Source organism: Bos mutus, chromosome 3 (assembly GCF_027580195.1).
Source record: "Bos mutus isolate GX-2022 chromosome 3, NWIPB_WYAK_1.1, whole genome shotgun sequence".
Lineage (NCBI taxonomy): Eukaryota > Metazoa > Chordata > Mammalia > Artiodactyla > Bovidae > Bos > Bos mutus.
Genome location: NC_091619.1, coordinates 9,044,766 through 9,055,489, shown reverse-complemented (window position 1 = coordinate 9,055,489; position 10,724 = coordinate 9,044,766).

Below are 10,724 nucleotides of genomic sequence, written 5' to 3'. Positions count from 1 at the left end.
ATAATATGGAAAATAATATATATTTGTATAACTGAAGCACTTTGTTGTACAGAGAAACAACATTGTAAATCAACTATAATTCAATAAAATACATTTTAAAAATTAAGTTTATTTTTGAAAAATTCACTGGTCTATCTTGCACTTTGAGTAGATTATTCTAATCCATGGTTGGTTTTGTAATCACGGCTCCGCTTATTGTTTATTGGTCTTTTGAAATCTAGTGATTCTATGAGCTAGACAACTCTTCCCGACGTTGACACATTTCAGTACACCATATTCAACATCACATTTGTCAGTATCACCACTGATCTCATGAGAAAAGTCTTCCAGGACTGGGCAGCTGTCAATCTCCAAAGCACTGGTGTTTAAGAGTCTAATTTTCTTTCGAGTTCTCAAATTCTGTCATTGGCAACAAAGACTGTCAGATTTTCCCCCTTGAATCGACAAATTCACTTTGCTTATTTTTGAGAAAATGTCTAACAAATCACAATCATAGTTTGTCCAGTCATTTTTTCCATGAAGATGGTATTTTCCAGGAAGAACGACTAGTTTAGCTCACAACTTGCACAATCAAATAAGAGCTTTGTGTGGACAAACACCCTTCAGGAAGCAGCTGAAGTGTTTGTGCATCCCACAGCATCACATCAAATCTTAAAACTATGTGTGCTCAGAGGATGACATTTAAGAAAAAACCGTTTTTACTGACTTCTCTGTTACATTCTTAAACTTAAGTGACTTTTTCAAAATTGGGAGCATGTGGAAGTGAAGACTCTGATAACTGCTTGTGTAGTGTGGGGCAGCTGACTTACTCCGGTTTAAGGCTTCAGCGGTGTTAACAGCTTTAACAGCACTGAACAGCTCTGAGCAGACGGAGGATATGAGAGGCTATGTTTCACACCAGATCCCTCTGGCGGCAGTGGGGAGGATGGATTGGAAGGGAAGAGAAACAAGACCTGGTTGCTCCCAACAACTGCTCTGGGCTTGCCAAAACTCTGACTGGGTTGGACCCCCCAACCCAGGGTGGTGCCTGCACGTCGATGCTTCTCCCAAGGGGACATGGGTCCACAAAGACAGGCTGTGGGGTCTTGCCCCCTGAGTTTCTGGCCCTCTTTCCCTCAGCGGCGCCCTCCAGGGCCTTGGTGTGTCCTGTACTGCAGCAGGAGGCTCTGCCAGCCTTCTCGGGACCCTTCCCCAGACCCAGCTTTGAAGCTCCACCCCTGCACCCATGATAACAGTGGCGTTTATCCCATTGTGGTTCTAGTGGTAAAGAACCCGCCTGCCAATGCAGGAGACATAAGAGACACAGGTTCAGTCCCTGGGTCGGGAAGATCCCCTGGAGGAGGGCATGGCAACCCACTCCAGTGTTCTTGCCTGGAGAGTCCCATGGACAGAGCAGCCTGGAGCTTACAGTCCATGGGGTTGCAAGGGGTTGGACTCGACTGAGCAGCTACCACGTTCACTTTTTCCCTGGGGGCCTACTGATCTGTAAGAGCCCACCCTGCTGAGTCTGACTGACTGAAGCAATATGTCATGCATGCCATGCAAGCAGGGAGGGCTGCTCTTTCCCTCTGTGTGCCCTGGAGCCAGAGTGGTCTTTTGAGGCGAACCAAACCTCATGGCTATGCCTTTGAGCATCCACAGCCGCGTTTTCTCTCCCTTCGCTGTGCCCTCCAGGTTCTCGTGCCCAGACCCCCACTTCTGCCAGGCTCTGCACTCTGTCCTACTGCCGGTCTTGCTTGGGTTATTTGCCTTACCACATCCCTGTGCCTTCGCCACCACCCCCATGCACCTGGCTACCTTACTCATTCCTCAGGTTTCAAATCAGATAGTACATCCCCAAGAGGTTCACTGAACCCCCTCCCTGTATGTCCAGGCCTCTGTCCTTCTTCAGGCTCTCAGAGTCCCCACTGGAGTATGTCAGGAGCAACAGAGAATGGGATCTGATCTTCCCTTCACTCTTATATGTCTGGCTCCTAGTTGGTGTCAGAATAGAGAATGGGATCTGATCTTCCCTTCACTTTTATATGTCTGGCTCCTAGCTGGTGTCAGGACTTATAGGGATTGTGTGTGCTGCGCTCAGCTGTTTCAGTCCTACTCTTTGCGACCCCATGGACTGTAGCCTGCCAGGCTCCTTCCTCTGTCCATGGGATTCTTCAGGCAGGAATACTGGAGTAGGTTGCCATGCCCTCCTCCAGGTCAGGGATCTTTCCAACCCAGGGATCAAATTCACATCTCCTACATTGGCAGGCGGATTCTTTACTGCTGAACTGCTGGGGGAGCTCTTACAGTGGTTAATATTTGCCAAAATGAGAGGGTTTGGCCTGTTTCTGGTCTGGTTCTGCCTTGGCTTCATAAGAACTCAGAGCCTGACACCCTGTGGTCTCAGATCAGAAACAGATTTCTGTTCTCAGTGGGCTTAAGAGCAGAGGGGAGTGGGTGATGGAGTCAGAGACCCTGAGCTCACAAGACTAGCTCTGGACCTGACTATCCTGTGACCTTGTGGGACTCCCTGTGTCTCAGTAGAATGGGGCTAATGCCAGTTTCTGCACCTAAGGGGGTTGCAAGATTGTAAGGACAACAAATATATAAAACGCTGGGCATATAATGACCAGGGAGGAAAATGTGGCTCTTACGATCTGATTCTTCTTTCTATTATTATCCATCCCTGCTGTCTCTCTTTGACCCTTCAGTCTGGTCAGGGCTGACTTACCCTTTACGTGGCTCTACATCCCACCTTCCTGGGGACTATATCTGATATGAGTCCCATAGATCCTAGAAGCCTCTGAGCCCTGTCCCAGCTCCTGGCCCTTTGGGTCTGAAGTACGTGTATTGACTCAGCACGGGTGCTACCTGGTAGCGGGGAGGGGCGGCAGGGCTAGTGTTCCAGCAGTGTCTCTGCCTAGGAGCTGGCCTCAGGCAGACCTCCTGAGGGCACGTGGGCTCCTCCGGCTGCTGTGGCCCTGGGAGAGCTGCCCCAATTCTTCTGGCATGGCCTCTGCTGTACGGATGGAAGGGCTGCCTTCCTGTCCCTGTGTGTCTAGTGGCCCACCTGCCTGCTACTGTGGCTAAGCTCAGGTGGAATGACATTCCTAAACCTCCAGCCTTTCAGACTGGGGAGAGGGGGGGTGTTGCTGGGGAGGGTCAGTGAGTGGCACAGGGGAAGGCCTTTCTCCTAAGGTGAACAATGGGTTTGGATTGCAGTCCTCCCCCAGCCCCCAGGGACGTCTCAATTTCTTGACCTGAGCCCAATCATGACCTGACTCTGCCCCCGGGGGAAGTGGGTATCTTTGCTCCATCACAGTCTTCATTCATGCTCATTCAGCGATACAGGACGTGCCTGCTCCCGTGAGGCAGGTGAAGCTTATTGTCAACACCCTTTCTGCATCCTTATCTTTGATTGCAGGAGAAAGATTCTGTCTGCCATTCAAGGGGTGCAGAGAGCAGTCAGTAGGAGGGGAGGGGTTTATAGTCCTAGAGGCCTCTGGCGGCAAATGATCCAGAAACATGTTTACAGGGAGGTCTAAGACCTTGGGGCCGAAGCATTCAGGGGACCAAGGAATATTTGCATAAAGCTTCAGGAGGTGATCGGCCACTTTCTAAGCACAGCTGCCCCTGATGGGGCTGGGGAAAAAGAATTCCCACTGATTAATTGATTTGCCTAAGATTCTAATGTTTAGAGCCTGGACTTAGTCCTAGGCTTTCATCTCCACAGACTAGATTTGAGATTTAAGGCTCTAAACATGCAAACACCTGGAATATAATCCGTACTCTGTCTTTCCTCCCTTCCTTGCTTTTCTCCCTTCCATCAAGTATTTAATGAGTATATGCTAAGTGCCAGGCACTATAGGTGCTGAGAATATAATGAGGAAAAAACCCACCATCCTTTTCATGCAGTTTACTTTGACAGAAGTTCTCAGTGGCCTGGAGAATTGCATGGACAGAGGAGCCTGGCAGGCTACAGGAATCAGATATGACTGAGCGCTGTCTTTCTTTCTTCTCAGGGGAGGGAGGGAGCCCCTGAGCATTCCATTTGGAAAAGTAAAAGTACTTTCCAACAAAATTTTACATTTGCATTTCACAATTTACATTTACCTTATTCAGAATGCTAAATTATTTATTTTATTTTTTTAGTTTACAATATTGCATTCATTCTGCCATACATCAACATGAATCCACCACAGGTATACACGGGCTCCCCACCCTGAACCCTCTTCCCCCCTCACTCCCCGTATTTTTAAATTATCGAATAGTGAAAAGTTTTTTTGCTGTGATTTTCATTTGCATTTCTCTGATTATTAATGTGCTGAGGCATAATTGTCACAGGTGTACCAGCCATTCCTGTTTCATCTGTGAAGTGCCTAGGTTGAGTTTTTGGTCCTTTCTTAAAATTGTTTTGCACTGATATGTAGAGTGCTGTTAGCAATCTGGATAAAGTCCTTTGTTTCTATATGTTGCAAAATATTCTTCCAGTTTTGTGGTTTTCTTCTCACTCTCAATTCTGTAGATGAAAAGAAAGCATTAATTATTTTACCACTTTATTGAGGTATGACTGAAGACCAAAAACCACACATATTTAATGTATACAATTTTGATACACCACCATAGCATCGTAAGAATCAAAGTAGTAAACGTATCTATCACCTCCAAAAGTTTCTTTATGCACCTGTGTGTATGTGTGTATTGTAAGAACAGTCAACATGAGATTCGTCATCTTAAAATGCTTTTTGGTGCACTGCATTGTATTGTTAACTAGAGGTGGTACATTGTTGAACTTGCTCATCTTGTGTAACTTTAGCTTTATATCCACTCAACAACTCCTTAATCTCCACAGCCCCTCCCCTGGTATGCACCTTTCTGTTTTCTACCTCTAACTTTTGACTATTTTGGATAACTCATATATAAGTGGCGGAGAAGGCAATGGCACCCCACTCCAGTACTCTTGCCTGGAAAATCCCATGGATGGAGGAGCCTGGTGGGCTGCAGTCCATGGGGTCGCTAAGAGTTGGACACAACTGAGCGACTTTACTTTCACTTTTCACTTTCCTGCATTGGAGAAGGAAATGGCAACCCACTCCAGTGTTCTTGCCTGGAGAATCCCAGGGACGGGGGAGCCTGGTGGGCCGCCGTCTATGGGGTCGCACAGAGTCAGACACGACTGAAGCGACTTAGCAGCAGCAGCAGCATATATAAGTGGAGTCACGTAGTCTTTGTCCTTCTGTGACTGGCTTATTTTACTGAGCATAATATCCTCCAGATTTATCCACATTGTTGTAGACTGCAGCCTTTCCTCAGTTTTCAAGGCTGAATAATATTTTGTGTATTAATTTGGCTGCATCGGATCTCACCCGTGACATGCAGGGTCTTTTGTTGCAGCACAGCGACTCTCCAGCTGTGGCGTGTGTGTTTAGTGACTCCGAGGAACGTGGGAACCCTTTGTTCCCTGACCGGGGGTTGAACCTGAGTGACCTGCACTAGAGGTGGATTCCTAACCACTGGACCACCAGGGGAGTCCCAAGACTGAATGATATTCCACGGTATACATATATCACATTTTCTTTATTTGTTGGTGGACATTTGCACTGTTTCCGTATTTTGGCAATTGTGAATAATGCTTCAATGACCATGGGAATGCAGGTGTTTCTTGAAGATCCCAATTTTAATTCTTTTGGATATCTACTCAGAAGTGGAACTGCTGAGTCATATGGGTAATTCTATTTTTAAGTTTTTGAGGAATTTCAAAATTGTTCTCCATAGTGGCTGTGCCATTCTACATTTCCACCAAGAGTCTGGGAGAAATTGAGTCAGAACTCAAGATGGCTCTCCTGAGGTTTCCCTTGAGTTCTGTTAACATAATTTCTTTTTATTTGTAAATGTGTTCTTTCTCAGGCTTTCCTGTCAGCTCAGCAGTAGAGAATCCACCTGTAATATAGGAACCACAGGAGACGTGGGTTTGATCCCTCAGGGTATGGCAATCCACTCCGATATTCTTGCCTGGAGAATCCTATGGACAGAGGAGCCTGGTGGGCTTCAGTCCATAAGGTTGCAAAGAGTCGGACACTATTAAAGTGACTTTACATGTATGCATGCATGTTCACCCTCCTCCCAGACACTATCCCTTGTCAAAATGCTGGCCTTGTCTCACTTTTCAGAGTATAGCCATCCTTATAAAATACCAGCCACATTTTAGTTTCTCAGACTTCCAGTGGTGAACAAGTCTCTCACATTGCTTTTGTTCATAAAGGGCACCAAATGGAAAATGTTGATATGCTTTTAAAATTTGAGGTATTCTTGACATAGAACATTAAATGAGTTTCAGGGGTACAACACAATGATTCAGTATTTGTAGATGGTGCAGAATGGTCACCACAGTAAGTCTAGCTAACTTCCTGGACCACCACTGGACCACCAGGCGACTATACTAACTATAATCACCACATATAGTTACAACTGTTTTTCTTGAGATGAAGACTTTTAAGATCTACTCTCTTAGCAACTTTCAAATATGCAATGTAGTATTATTAACTATAGTCAACATGCTCTACCTTATAGTATAGTCACATCCCTCTACCTTAGTGATTTTATAACTAGAAGTCTATACCTTTGGACAGCCTTCACACATTATTCCCACCCCTGCTCCCCACTTTTGACAACCACCAGTATGTTCTCTATCTATGAGCTTGGTTTGTGGTTGTGTTTGTTGCTTAATTCCACATATTAGTGAGATCATATGTTTTTCTCCTTCTGACTTATTTCACTTAGCGTAATGCCCTCCAGGTCCATCCGTGTTGTCACACATGTCATGCAAGTTTTTATGGGATGTGACAAAGGGAGAGTTAATTTCAAGCGAGAGGATGGTATTTCAACTGCGTCTTCAATGATGACTCTCAATAAGCAAAGATTAGCTAGTGCATTTTAAATAGAGGGAACAAAGTCCTTGAGCAAAGGCAGGGAGAACTATGAATTTGAGGTGAGAAGAAGGTTGAAGGCTGAGCATCGTTCTGGTGATGCAGTGAGAGGAGCGTGGGGTCTACAGTCAGACTGATAATGATGTTGTCAGGTGCAGTGAATGTAGGCCTCGGCTCTTCACTGAAATGAAAATAGCAATACTTCATTTATAGTGTTGTTGTGGGTATTTAGGGAAGTTCACATAGCAAGAAAGGCACTTAAAAAGCACAAACACCGTCTACAGTGTAAACTCTATTCTTAAAAAAGGAGGAAACAAAGATCCAGAGAGGTTGTAACTCGGTGCTGCTGCTGCTAAGTCGCTTCAGTAGTGTCCGACTCTGTGCGACCCCATAGACGGCAGCCCACCAGGCTCCCCCGTCCCTGGGACTCTCCAGGCAAGAACACTGGAGTGGGTTGCCATTTCCTTCTCCAATGCATGAAAGTGAAAAGTGAAAGGGAAGTCGCTCAGTCATGTCCGACTCTTAACGACCCCATGGACTGCAGCCCACCAGGCTCCTCTGCCCATGGGGTTTTCCAGGCAAGAGCACTGGAGCGGGTGTAACTTGCTGAAACCACATAACTGGCTGGAGGCAAGACTTCTTTTCACTATATTTTTACTGTTAACTCACAACCCCTCACACAGTTTCCTTCTTCAGAAAAGTCGTGCGCTCTTTTATTAACTCACATGGTGACCATCTACACATATAACTGCTCAAAGAGTTGTTGACAAATAGATGGTTAATTGCCTGGATGTTTGGTCCAGCCACCTGTATTACAGGCAGGACTTTGGGGTTTTTCTTAACTGTCTCCTCTTTACACCTGTTGTAAATTCCTTTTAACTGAGAGAAACTGGACTGGATTCTTGTATGCAATGTTAGCATTAAATGGAATAATGACTTTTCTTAGAGAAACTATAGAATATCCAGAAAAGTGTGCTTGGAAGCATGACATGAGCTCCATGTTTGGAAGGTCCGTGAGAGTAGGGGATCTCATTTTGGCAGGAAAGCAGCAGAAGGAGCTGGAATCAGATTGCAAGCACTTGCATCAGTTTCCTGTTGCTTCTGTAACACCTGATCACAGGGACTTCCCTGGTGGTCCAGTGACTAAGAATTGCCTTGCAATGCAGGAGACACAGGTTCGATCCCTGGTCAGGGAACTAAGATCCCACAGGCTGCAGGGCAAATGAACCCATGTGCCGCAACTAGAGAACCTGTGTGCCCCAATGAAAGATCCCACGATGCCGGGAGCCGGCCTATTGCATATTGAGTGCATATTGCATATTGAGTGCAGCACCTTCACAGCATGATCTTTCAGGGTCTGGAATAGCTCAACTGAAAGTCTATCACTGCCAGGAGCCAGCGTGAGGAACTCCACCCGTGGCAAAGGTCATGAGGAAGGAGGCTCGGCATACGCAAAGGCGGGATTGAGCCTCAGGAGTTCCCCTGGAAATTCTCGAGCATCTACCTCCCAAACCAGAGTCTGCCTACTTTCTGCTTTGTGCTTTCACCTACACCTCTGACTTTATGGGGGCTGTCCCCCACTACCTCTCTCTGAAAAAAGAGTTAGCTTACAGCTCCAGTTAATAATTTCTGGGTGTGACAGTGTTTCAACCTACAAACTCCTTTGGAAGTCCTCTAGCCTGCCTGAATAGGTTTTTCCGGCCACAGGTGATTGCTCAGAGCCTCCCAACTGTGAGAGGCATGAGATGTTCTAAACTGTCTAAGATTCCTTTGAGCAGTTAAAAGATTGATTAGAAATTGTATTGGTGAAGGGATTTTCACTTATTGGGCCAATGTTTGCTGCTAAGTTTCCATATCCCTTACCTGCTGTGTCCCTGGCAGTGTATTGATTAATATAATTGGTGTAAGTAGTAGCTTTAATGTTTGTAACCTGGGACCCTTGAGTTAATTCTTTTTCTTGTTATAGCCCACCACACCTTTGCTCTGTAGGAATGCAACTTTATCTAATGCTTTTGGAGGGTGGCTCCTGACCAATCACCTTTAGAGAAAAATAAGTTTTCTGAAGAAAGGGTCTTAAAATGTTAACAGGCCTCCGGGCCAGAAGATGATGCAAATCACCTAAGCTTTTGCATATGATAATTTTGCAGGAAGAAAGCCTGGCTTACTGCATGACTCTACCCCTTCCCCCATTATCCTCTGTGCATAACTTAAGGTATAAAAACTACTTTGGAGGTGGATGAAACTGGAGCCTATTATACAGAGTGAAGTAAGCCAGAAGGAAAAACATAAATACAGTATACTAACACATATATATGGAATTTAGAAAGATGGTAACAATAACCCTGTGTACGAGACAGCAAAAGAGACACTGATGTATAGAACAGTCTTATGGACTCTGTGGGAGAGGGAGAGGGTGGGAAGATTTGGGAGAATGACATTGAAACATGTAAAATATCATGTAAGAAATGAGTTGCCAGTCCAGGTTCGATGCACGATACTGGATGCTTGGGGCTAGTGCACTGGGAAGACCCAGAAGGATGGTATGGGGAGGGAGGAGGGAGGAGGGTTCAGGATGGGGAACACATGTATACCTGTGGTGGATTCATTTTGATATTTGGCAAAACTAATACAATTATGTAAAGTTTAAAAATAAAATAAAATAAAATTAAAAAAAAACAAAAACAAAAACAAAAAAACTACTTTGGAAAATTAAGTGTGGGCCTTATTCACCGAAACTTGGTCTCCCCATGTCGTTCTTTCTCTCACCTTCTGGCTGAATTATTCAGCCTCTTTTCTCCACTGAATTTCCTCACTGAGCTATCCTTATTTCAGCCTCTTTTCTTCACTGAATTTTCCTGCTGAGCTATCCTTATTCTATTACTCTTTATATCCTTAATTAACATTTAATTAAGCAGTTGTTTCCTGATCCTCGCCGACGCCGTCCCCGCTTCGAATTCCCTGGATGCACCGGGGCTGGACCCCGGCACCACATGACACGCTGAAGAGCCTGAGTGCCACAAGTAAGACCTGATGCAGCCAAGGTAAATAAATTTATACATTAAAAAAAAAAAAAAACCAAACAATGGATCACAAACTTAGTGGCTTAAAACTATGCAAGTTTATTCTCTAGCAGTTCTGGCAGTCAGAAGTCTGCACTGAGTCTTCTAGGACTAAAATTAAGGTGTCAGCAGGCGGCTCCAGGAGAGAACATCTCATTCCACCTTTTAGAGACTGCAATCATTCCTTGGCACTCCTTGGCTCATCAGATCACTCCAGTCCATGACTTCCATTGTCACATCTCTTACTTGGATAGTCAAGTTTCCCTTTGCTCCCTTATAAGTAAAGACCTTGTGAGAACATTTAGGATCCACCTGGTTACACAGGATAATCTCCTCATCTCAAGATCATGAACTTAAACAAAGGCTCTTTTGCCATATATGGTAACATTTATAGGTTCCAGGTATTTAGGATGTGGCTGTATTTGGGGCCACTCTTCAGCTTTCCATACCCTCCAAAGTGCCTCTTATCTGGGTGCATCATCCTCTCCCGGACACAGAGGATATCACAAAGTCTCCCCCTTGCAGGTATATAGCCCTTGACAGTGTTCACATGGATCATCTCATTCCATCCCTTCGACAGCCTGTGTCACTTCATACATGAGAAGAGATGCTCAGGGAAGTTACATTGCTCGCTCATTGTCACATCATGAAGTCAGGAATCTTGTAAGTGAGTCCAGGGCCCTTTCTTCTATATTTTATTGAGCAAATAGTTTTACAGTGGGGTACCCCTCCCCTCATCAGATCTGTGACACGACAGGCC